Source organism: Pseudopodoces humilis, chromosome 8 (genome assembly GCF_049639895.1).
Source record: "Pseudopodoces humilis isolate 2021_Gansu_Grassland_sample_001 chromosome 8, ASM4963989v1, whole genome shotgun sequence".
Classification (NCBI taxonomy): Eukaryota; Metazoa; Chordata; class Aves; order Passeriformes; family Paridae; genus Pseudopodoces; species Pseudopodoces humilis.
This window is the reverse complement of record NC_142207.1, coordinates 21,942,289-21,952,672: the sequence shown is the minus strand read 5'-3', so window position 1 is coordinate 21,952,672 and position 10,384 is coordinate 21,942,289. Positions and strand designations below refer to the sequence as shown.

General features: G+C 42.9%; 1 long non-coding RNA gene across 1 annotated transcript in view; it reads left to right on the top strand.

Annotated features, from left to right (window-relative positions):
• The first annotated feature begins 2,387 nt into the window (after nt 1-2,387).
• Nucleotides 2,388-10,384, top strand: part of LOC148183854 (uncharacterized) — a 48,980-nt gene continuing 40,983 nt past the window's right edge. Inside the window, exon 1 of the long non-coding RNA XR_015773170.1 lies at nt 2,388-2,460. This is a non-coding gene — a long non-coding RNA (uncharacterized LOC148183854). The remainder of the gene's footprint in view (nt 2,461-10,384) is intronic.

Below are 10,384 nucleotides of genomic sequence, written 5' to 3'. Positions count from 1 at the left end.
TAAATTAGTTAGATGCTTCATTGATTAAATAATGTGTGGCATGTTTACATATTTATATTCAAAGCATTTCAAAGTTTGCTCTTTCTCTCAAAAGAACAATAGCAACCACTCCTCTTCCAAATTTAACAGTTTCCAGTCCATCACTTCTTTTACCACATCATTTCATCCTGCAGGTTTCCAGTTTGATTGCTGTTAAAGGTTTAAGAAGTTTAAATTGACCTTGACCTGCAAACATGTGATTTACAGTAGATTATATTGTTCTGGAAAAACAAAACTTCTGTCCTGAAGCTAAACTTCATTTAATGATTTATTTTACTTCTCCTTAGCCAAGTTCTGGCATATTTACTAACACTGTACATTATTTTAACTCCTCCTGAAGCCCCATTGATTTTGGAGGCACTCTTCCAAAGTGAGGCAGATTCACAATATGAATAAATATACAAACATGTAGTCCTCTAATATATTGTCATGATTTTGAAGATAAATTCTTTGATCACTTCTAGCCTTGTCTTCAGATCTGCTTGTAAAGTCCTTGCAAATTAATTCAAGCATTTTAAAAATACAGAGATACTGCCTGTCTTCTTAAAGAGAAATCCCTATTGGCAGTATCACGAGATACCTTGGAATATAATACGTATGTTTGTGCTGGAAGAAAAAAGTCCTCTTTCTGCTTTGGAAATTATGAAATATGTTCTTGTTGGAGACTTCAATGGGGCAGGGTTAAAATCACAGGGAATTACACAAGTAATTTTAAAATTGTGAAAGAATATTCTTCTAGTGTCCCTGTGCAGCTTGAAAGTTTGGAACAATGTGTGTTAAAGAGACAAAACTGGCATTGAAGCGTTCCTGGTACTATTGCTACCTTTTATCTTTTTTGGCATGTCTTTAGGAAACAGCAGAGAAAGAAAAATATGAAATTGAACACAGCAAATTTAATTATAAAACAAAGCCACCAACCTTGCTGTCAGGGTCAGGAAGTATAATTGCCTCCTTTTGACGCAAGTATGAGTTTAACAACATATGTTAAATGAACAATTATTTAAAATAAAAAGGAAATTGCCTTAAAAACAGCTGCAGTATCTCAGACTATAGCACTGCAGCAGCGCAGAAAAATAGTCCATTGTGGAAGGAAGGCACATGCACAAATGAGAGCACTCACACAACCCTGTGCTGGCTAAGACAAAAGCAAAAAACAATAATTCCACAGAATGCTCTTAAATATCTCACTTGTATTTGATCTCACCAGCTTGTTCTGCTTTTGATTTTTAAATGTTTGTTTATTTTGGTCTTTCTTTTTTCTGTGTATTTATTCGTTGGCTGCACAACTAAATCCTAATGCCCAAAGCCACTGTTTGCTGCACAATGGCACGATGACATTGGGTGTTTTCCAGTAAATTGTGTTTCGCTGAGTGTCGCAAGCAGCGGAAGCACCAGAGCAAGAGCGTCAGCGTTAGATGTACACCTAAGAAGAATAAAAAGAAAAGAGCTTTTTGCACCAGAACAAATCCATTTTTCTTGAAAGCGCCGGGAGTCACCTGATCGAGCTCGGAGCCTCCAGGATAACACAGCACCAGCCTGCAGTGGGAAAGAAATTAAGCAGGGCTGCCTCCACCTCGCACACGCCTTTTAGCCTGTCGACGCGTTGCCTGTCCGTATCCCTCACAGCGCATCTGTAGAGCCATTAAATTGGATAATCCCTCTGGCCTTTGATACATTTCTGGACATGATTATTTCATTACTCGCAGTATATCAGTAGGATCATAATAAAAAGGACTTCTGACAACCTGCCAAGAGTTTTGTGGCCTTGTAAACACAAAAGTGCTCTAATAAAATTTTATTAAGTGTTAAAAAGTCATAAAAAGTGAAATAACATAAACTACAAAATTTACTGTCCTCAGCAAATGCTGAAAATATCGTCCATAGTAAAATTAAATTAGCATGTAATAGCGCGGCAGCGTGGAGTGGGCTTGAAAGAGGATCCGGGAGGGGGGGAAACAAGGGGGGAGGGGGGCCAGAATAGAAAAGGAGAAGGATTGCACTTGAACGGAATGTGGGTCACGGGGGGCTGGCCATGGCGATCCCCGCGTGTTCCCGGCGGGCCGCGGGGACGGCGGCGCGGCCGCTCCGCCAGGCGGCGCTGTGGGAGGGGCAATGTGGCGGGCCCCGCGCGCGACCCCCGCGGGCCGCCGGGGGCGCCCCCCGCCCCAGAAATGAGCCATTTACGGGGATTTTGGCGTCTTCTTGCAAATAAAAAAAAAAAAAAAAAAATGGTGCGAGGGAAACAATACGGGTATATCTGTGCTGGAAGGCTCCTGGCGGGGCAGGCGGCGCGGAGCGGGCTCCCGCCGGCTTCGGCCGCGCCGCCGCCCCGGCTCCCGGGGCGGGGCGTCCCGAGCCGGGGGCGGGCGAGGCGGCAGAGCCTGCTCGCCCTCTGCTCCTCCGGGCCGCCGCAGGAGACAGGTAAGGTCAGCCTTTTCTTCGCCCTCGGTGCTGCTCAGGGAGAAGGCACGGTCGGGACGGGGACCGGACGAGCATCGCCGCACACGGCCGAGGGGGACGGGACGGGACGGGACACGCCGCCGCCGCTCGCCGCGCTCCCCCCGTGCCGTGCCGGCCGTGCTTGCCCGTGGGAAGGGGCTCGGCTGTGGCCCGGCTGCTGGGGTGCGGGCAGTGAGGAAGCAGGCGAGGCGGCGATGCCAGGTTCCCGGGGCATCGCTTCCCCCTCGTGATGCCCGTCCCTTGATGCTCCATCGGGATTTGCCTGTGGCTGGCCGGGAAGGAAGCGACCACGCTGCCGTCACATGGAGCCGTTTGCCAGAGCCGCCCGAAACTTAACGCGGGAGGGGGGAGAGAGAGGGAGGGGGGAAAGAGGAAGGGAGGGAGGGGAGTAACAGTAATAAAACAAGGAAATTGTGGCTAGAAAATATTCTAAGTTTCGTTTTATTTAGGTGAAGAGGATAGCTGCTTTTCATGTGGCAAGGCTGATGTTCAAGGCCACTGTACGAAAAATCTCTCCGCCTAAGCCGGGCTTGTCTTTGAGCCTGAGCGCTGAAGTGCGGAGCAGCCCCGGCAGGGAACGGGCAGTGAGGGATCCATAAGGGAAAGCTGACTGAAAAACAGACGATATATGAGCAGGAGCAGCCGGCCTCGTCCTCACTAGGAGAAAAAAAAAATAACCATGAAATTAGTTTTAGTAGAAATTCTAACAACTCTGCACATCCCAGTCGCTTTGAATCTCTACACCGTGTATTAAGGCAGGGTTACAAAGAAAAACAGAATCAGCATTATTCTTTCTTTTGAGACGTCTAAATAAACGGGAAAGTTGTAGGTATAGTATAGAGCAGTGCTTGCTTTAGTTTGGCTGTCTTGAATTAAGGCTGGTTTCTAAAAATAGGTATTTCTGTTTGGACAGAATTGGCTCTGTGCATGTGCAGACCATACAGCTTAAAAATCTATATTTATCTCACTGATTCAAAACTTGTAATGTTTTGTATACTTTTATGTTTGTCACCTCTGATAAAGACAATGAGGATATTACTTGGTAGTTCATATATACATTTACTGACAAATTACAGAAATAAAATACATTTGGAAAAGGAGCAAAAACCTGCCTTTTCTTCCATCTCAGATTTTTATATAAATCTTCCATAATTTTACAGTAATGTCTGCAGTTACTAGTGCTTACAGAAAGTTGTACTTTTTAAGAAGAAGAAAATGACCGTGTCACATTGTCAACTGCATTTTTTAAAAATCTGAGCTCTACACCATCTATGGAAACACACGTTTTCAATGAAAGCTAAATAATGATTTTCCTTTCTCTCTAATTAAATTTTAAGTCTTCTCTCAGCAAATATAATGTAAAGGCTGCAAAAACGCAAACAGAAAGTGTAACAGCTCTGTGATCAAAGCTTTGAACTTAGATGAATTAAAAAGTCAGCAAAGCACTACAGAATTCCACATACATGTGGCTAAGGTGTGTGCATGCCTACATAGCTTTGAAGAGTTTTTAAGTGAAGTGTAGGGGTTTGGAGTTAGTTTGCTTTACTGAAAGACTTTTCAAAATCCATACTAATTTGCTGGATTTTGGAAACATTCCTGGGAATTCCCTCTTTAGGCTATGGTGTGCAGACCACTTTAATTTTTTATTAACTTTTATTTTTAAATATGGTCTTAAAAACATAACTCTGTCATCTGGTTGATCAGCTGTTTGCTATTTTGTGCTGCTCTCTGCCTGAGCAAGTACTTGTACAATATCACATGAAGAATCCCATTTGTTCCCTGGGGTTTACGGACAGGAATCAGGGTACGTGCTTATGTGTGCAGCATCCGGGTTTCGGTGGTAAGAGAAACTTTTTTTCCTAAATTTAGCATTCTAACTTGTGATGGGTGGTTTTGAGTATGCGGCATTACCTCCACAACGGAATTTTTGTATCAACTTGATGTGATGTAAAATTCAAAAGATAAGGATACACTGGGCGACTGTAGGTTAGGTTTAAATGGACATAATGAAAGTTCAGCGGGCAGATGTCTGACGCTGCATCAGACAAGGCTGGAACGCCTGTTGTTTACATCCAGCTTCATCCCCGGTCCTTTCAGGATCCGACATTGCCTTGCAACTCCAGTGTCTGCGACAAGCAAACACCGGAGCTCTGCCTAGGGGAGTTTGCATCCTGTCAGAAGGGGCTCAGAGGGTGAGGAAGGAGAGCCCAGGCAAGGCAGAGTGTGATCCTTGCAGTAGGCAGGATGGACATTATCGGGGCTCTGCGACTGCGGGGGCTGCACATGTGGCACTTTCTTGGCAGGGTTTCTTTAAAGGCTTGCAGAATTTAAAGGCACGCACTGTCCAACAGAGGCCTACCTTGCAATATATTAACCAGATCTTTCTAGGTTGATTAATAGCTTCAGTCTTTTGTTGATGGATTTTTATTTTTACTTTTTTTTTTTTTTAGCTGCAGTACAGCTGGACTCTATGCTACAGAAAGATAATGGATGAAATCTTGGCTGTCCTGAAGTCAGTCACAAAACTCACTGACTTCATTGGAGCCACGTTTTCATCAACTGCTTCATAATACTTTGTATCAGCCATATGGAGGAGATTTAAAATTGGCTTTAGAAGAAATAGAAATTAGCTCCTCTACAAATGATTTGCATGGGTTATCTGGGGGGCTTTTCTCCAGGTAATATAAATGGCAACACAAAGTATAAACTGCCAAAAAGACAAATAGGTATAGAACATTTTGATTTCCCGTAACTACAGCATAACTCAACTAAAATATTATCTTAAAATCAACAAGGTTGGATTACTCTATGTAAGACCACCAGGTCTGCTGTAGATGATGCAAGGGCATGGGAAGACATTCAAAGGCACAAGTGGCTATTTACAGTTCATGGCACGTTTTAGAAGATGTGGAGCTGTGTGTCAATGACGCTGTAACACGAGAGGCAGTGAGTTAAGCAGGAGAGGCAGTATTAATTCACAGCCCTCACTTTTGTACATTTAGTGTTATTGAATTGTGCTTCCCCTTGATATTTTAAACAGATGCATCATAATGGACCTCTCAAAATCTGATTTAAACCATAACACCAGGAAGTACAATTTTGCTAAAAGGGGAGGGAGGGAAAAAGAAACTGCTGGACTCCCAGCCACTGCCACAGTCGTCTTTTCACGGACAGTTTTTTCTGATCCATTAGCCTGCCAGACAAGGATGGCACCTATCCAGTGTAAATATTACATTTTCAACATTTGGATGGCATTTTGAGCAATATTTCTTATCCCCTGAGACTGTACACTTTATAAATACAATATTATCTGCAACTCAGAGCTAGGTTGTGGTAGGATATGACTTTACAATGCAAAAGATATTTAAAGAACGCCGTGCATGGACTCACTTACTGAAGCATAAAGCTTCATTCTCTCAGTTATTTTAATTTACAGTGAAAATTACTTAAGCACAGCATCAAACACACTTTTTTTTTTCTGGAACAGGGAGGATCCAGACATGATTTTGGAGGAATAACTCCATGTGTAGACAAGATCTGTTGCTACTGTTCAACATAATCTGCACTGTGCATATCTTGAAGTGGAAAGCCACACTAGCATTTTTGGGACCTAATATCCTCATTGGACTAAACTCTTGACTGTGTATATTCCAGTAATATCCCACTAACAGTGCCAGATGCTGAAAGAACTCAGTGTTGGAAATAATTATGAAAGTGAGTGAATCCTCATCCCTTGCAAGTAATGAAACTTTTTAGAGCAAGAACTTGTTCTGACATTCTCTTTCTGTTTTAAATCCTCTTTCTTGTCAAAGGGAAAATTTGCCATATTTGGATGGAGCCCCAAAACAATTTCTTTGTGTTTGTTGTTCTAAGTAAAAACAACATAGCTGGTTTGGATAGTCTTGTGTAGGGAAGGAGGAACCACACCCAGACACGCAGTTCTATCACATGCTTAGGCTGAGCTATACACCCTGAAATTTGTGTTTGCAAAGAAAAAACCTGACCCCTCTTTAACTACAGAAGTATTTCTTAGGACCGTTTTGATATATGCCAGATACAGTCCATTAAACTGGAAAAAATATAATCCTGATAATACTAGTTTCACATTTTCCTGGTTGTAGGTATTTTTCCATACTCATTATCTGCTGTTTTGAAAGAATGTCCTTATTTCCTGACTTGGAAGTATAGAGCAATGCATATGCCTCCTGTTTAGTTTCCCGCCTTCCCTTCAGATTGTGGCTCATGGTCCTTTGTGTCTTTGGCCTTATATTTACCCACTTCCAATAAAATGTTATCAACTGCTGGGTGATTCTCATTTGCCAGTGGCTGCCTGCAGATACCAGACGTGGAGGTCTGGCAGTACCAGTGGAGGGCAAGTCATGGAGCCGAGTAAAGAGGAAGCCCCACACCCACCTGGCTACAACAGCAAACTGAAAAAGAAATTACACATTTTCATAATGAAAAGATGGGTAGGGAAGTTCACGGCTTTATGCCTGGTGCTCTACCGTGGTCCTGAAGGAGAGACACATCAGTGTGACTGGCTTACTCCAGGTTTGTAACCAGAGCTGGGGAGTCCCTGCTGGGGTGGCCATGGCTTTCCAAGAGCCCGTGGAATGCTCCGTGGTGCCCCGGCACAGGCAGCCAGGACACAGTTCTCTCTGGCAGAGAATCGGGTCTTACATTTCCAGCCTTTGTTGCTGCAAAAATAACCTTGGAAATAAGGAGCCTGAGTAAACCAAGGAGCTGGCAGGAAGCTTGGAATAATAGTTCCGAGAAGCGTGAATTGTGCCCACCAAATGGGATACCTTAGAGGTCTGGTAACAATGCATCCACTGCTAGACTATATTAACTATTAATGGCAAGCCCAATGGCAACACAAACAACTGGCTAACCTGCTCATCCCACTGGGGGAGTCCATCCATATGCAGAGGAAATGCAAACTTATCAGGGCTTGAGCATTCCCCAGAAAAAGGAATGTCCCGGTTTGGTACCAGAACATCTCGTTCTTGTCACTCTGCTCCCTTGGTAGCACTGTGTATTTTGCTGAATCAGCACGTAGATGGTATGCCCTGTGAGGGAGGTGAGATGAGGGATAAGCAGAAGGATCTGGCTTGTGGCCCACATCAGTAGTTGGACATGATGATCTTGGCAGGTCTCTTCAATGCAAGATACCCTTTGATTCTGTGGAAGCAATACAGGATGATATGGAATTCTATGGGAAGGACTGATACATTAAAATTTTGATGATTAGCAAGAACAAAAAACCAAAATAAGTTACTGAGTGTCAGATACCTGCTTTGGCCTTATCCTAGTATGAGTGAGGCTAAGACCAGTAGTCCCATTTTTGTCTGGGAAGGGAGGTTTTTTTATACAAACCATACAGCCAGTTACATCAGGGTACCTGAGAGTCTAACACAGAAATGAAATCAAAGTCATGATGTCATGGGCATTCTTGACAGTAAAGTCTCCTCTTCTTGTGTCACTGTTCCTGTAGCAGACAAGCTGAGTAACTCCTCCTGAAATGCTTTTGGTCCCTGAGACCAAAGGCTTAGGATGCATCCAGTCACACTGCCTGGAGCCTCTCTACCACCCTGAAATTCTGCCTTGCTCAGGGCTCTTCATAGCACCCAAAAGCACAACTACCCCTTCCTCATGGTTTACACATTCAGTCCATCAACCAGTAAAGCATCTTGGCCAGCTCCAGGTTCCCATGGTTTAGCTGTGAGCAGGGTCAGCAGAATTTTGAAATCAAATTGGAAGGCACATACCTTCAGGTATAGATTGGTAGATATGTCTTATGGAATATACTTACACCAAAACTTAAAGTGAGGAAACTATCACCCATTCCCTGCTTACTGTCATTTAGAATGTACTGCATCTGAGAGCCAGAGCCATGAGAGTAAGGAAGAACAGCTGTAGTATCTCTAATGACATCCAGTGCTACAAAGTTCTTTGAAGTTGCATAGCTGCTGTTTCTTCTCTATGATTTCCAAATGCAGAGGGGAAAAAAAAAAGAATATCAATGTTAAAAGCATCAGTCAGTCTACTTATTTGGACAATAGTTTTCTGTGTCGTTTATTCTTACGGTGATCTGAAGAGGGAAAGCAGAGAATTTTTTGATGTTTATAAAACATGCGTTATTTATTTCTGAGACAAAGATAAGCAAACAAACAAAAAGCCACCCTACATAGTATTTGTCAAAGGCCAAAGTCCATCATATTTAGGCATTTCCAGAAGGGCATTTTTACTTTATGATGTGTGACTGCTGATGGTGTGCCTGATCACTGGGTAGATGACTGGGCATTTCTGAGGTACCACCACCCTTTTCCAGCACCATCCATTCACCAGTGACACTGTCACTTTCAGATCTATCAGAAGTTTGCTAATTTTACTTTATTCCCATTCCTATCAGATCGCTGTTATTCCAATACAAAAGAGGATCAGAAAGAGTCTGGACTGAGCCTCAATGAGCTCACTTCTCAGACCTTGCCTCCTAGGAGGGCCAGTACAGTCCTTGGTGCTCTGCTTGGCCTGTTTTGCCAGGCAGAGTAAGAAAATACCAGCCTGGGTGTGTTCTGGGTTCCTCAGCTCTGGGGTGTGACGTGTGTGGGAGGAGCACCAAACCCCAGGACTGGCAGACCCATTCTGACCTGGGTGTTCTGACTTAATGCTCCGACAGAAGCTCCTCCTGAGCAACGCCACAAGTGCCAGCACAAGGTACCTTACAGCTGCTGTGGGCTGTGAACACCTAATGCTGCACTTGTTCTCTGATAGAGCGTATCTGGACCTTGAAACAATCATAACATTAATCTGCAATAGTTGTGTTTTATTGGGCACTGTAGATCATTACTTACTCCAGGGGAAATAGTAAGGCTCTATGCCAAAGGCCAGATTCTGCTTTCTTGGCTTAAATAAGCAGGTCCCTCGGGTGCCTGCAGTGGGAAAGTTACATTTCAGCATGAGCAGAGCCAGCAGAAACCCTGACACTGCACTTAGTTCTGCAAGGCCAGTGAATACAGTGTGGCTACACATGGCCACTGGCTCCCATCAGAGGGCTGGGGTAGATACCAGCTCACACCTTGGCTTGTGTTGTAGCTGAAACAGCAACATTGACATACCAGTTCACTGTTTTTATTATTTTACTGTTTCAAAGCACTGACAGGACTTTAAGAATTATTTTTTCCCCTGGTACTGTCCCACATTTCCTATTCTTTGTATGTGCAAGTACCAGTTTATAACACTTGGTATAAGGTAATAAATTGGAAATCAAGGGCATATCTACAAGAGCCTATAACAGCATAGTAGTTGAAGAAATAGAAATCTCAGGTGTTACTCTGCCAGTGACCCAGAGAAATATAGAATGTAGAAAGAAAACTGATGACATTTAACCTCCCACTTAAGAATACTAAAATACAAAACTGCTTATAAGTATTTTGTAATAAAATACTTTCCTGATGTGCTTATATGTGATTTTAATGTATCCAAACTATTTCCATATATTGTTAAAAGCATTTCCTCTTTTGATTAGGTACAACAAAATTAAAGGTTTCTTAAATATAATTGCCTGGAAAGAGGAGTTGTGGGTATACTTTGAAGTAAGTCTCATGACTGACATTTCCAGCATGTTGAAATAAATACACAGGTAAAGTTAATCACTACATGGTTTAAGAGAAGGAATTGCCCTAATTTTTACATATGACTATGTTACAATGTTTAGATAAATTGCCTGATGTAGGTCATTAAAGAGGACCAATTCATTTTTGTCTGCCTTAAAAAGGGCTCAGAAAAGCATGATTTCTCATCAAACATCCACTGAAAAGACAACTTGCTGTAATACACTGAGATAAAAAATGGGTTCGGGGGGGAGCATGCTTCTTTTTCTGGT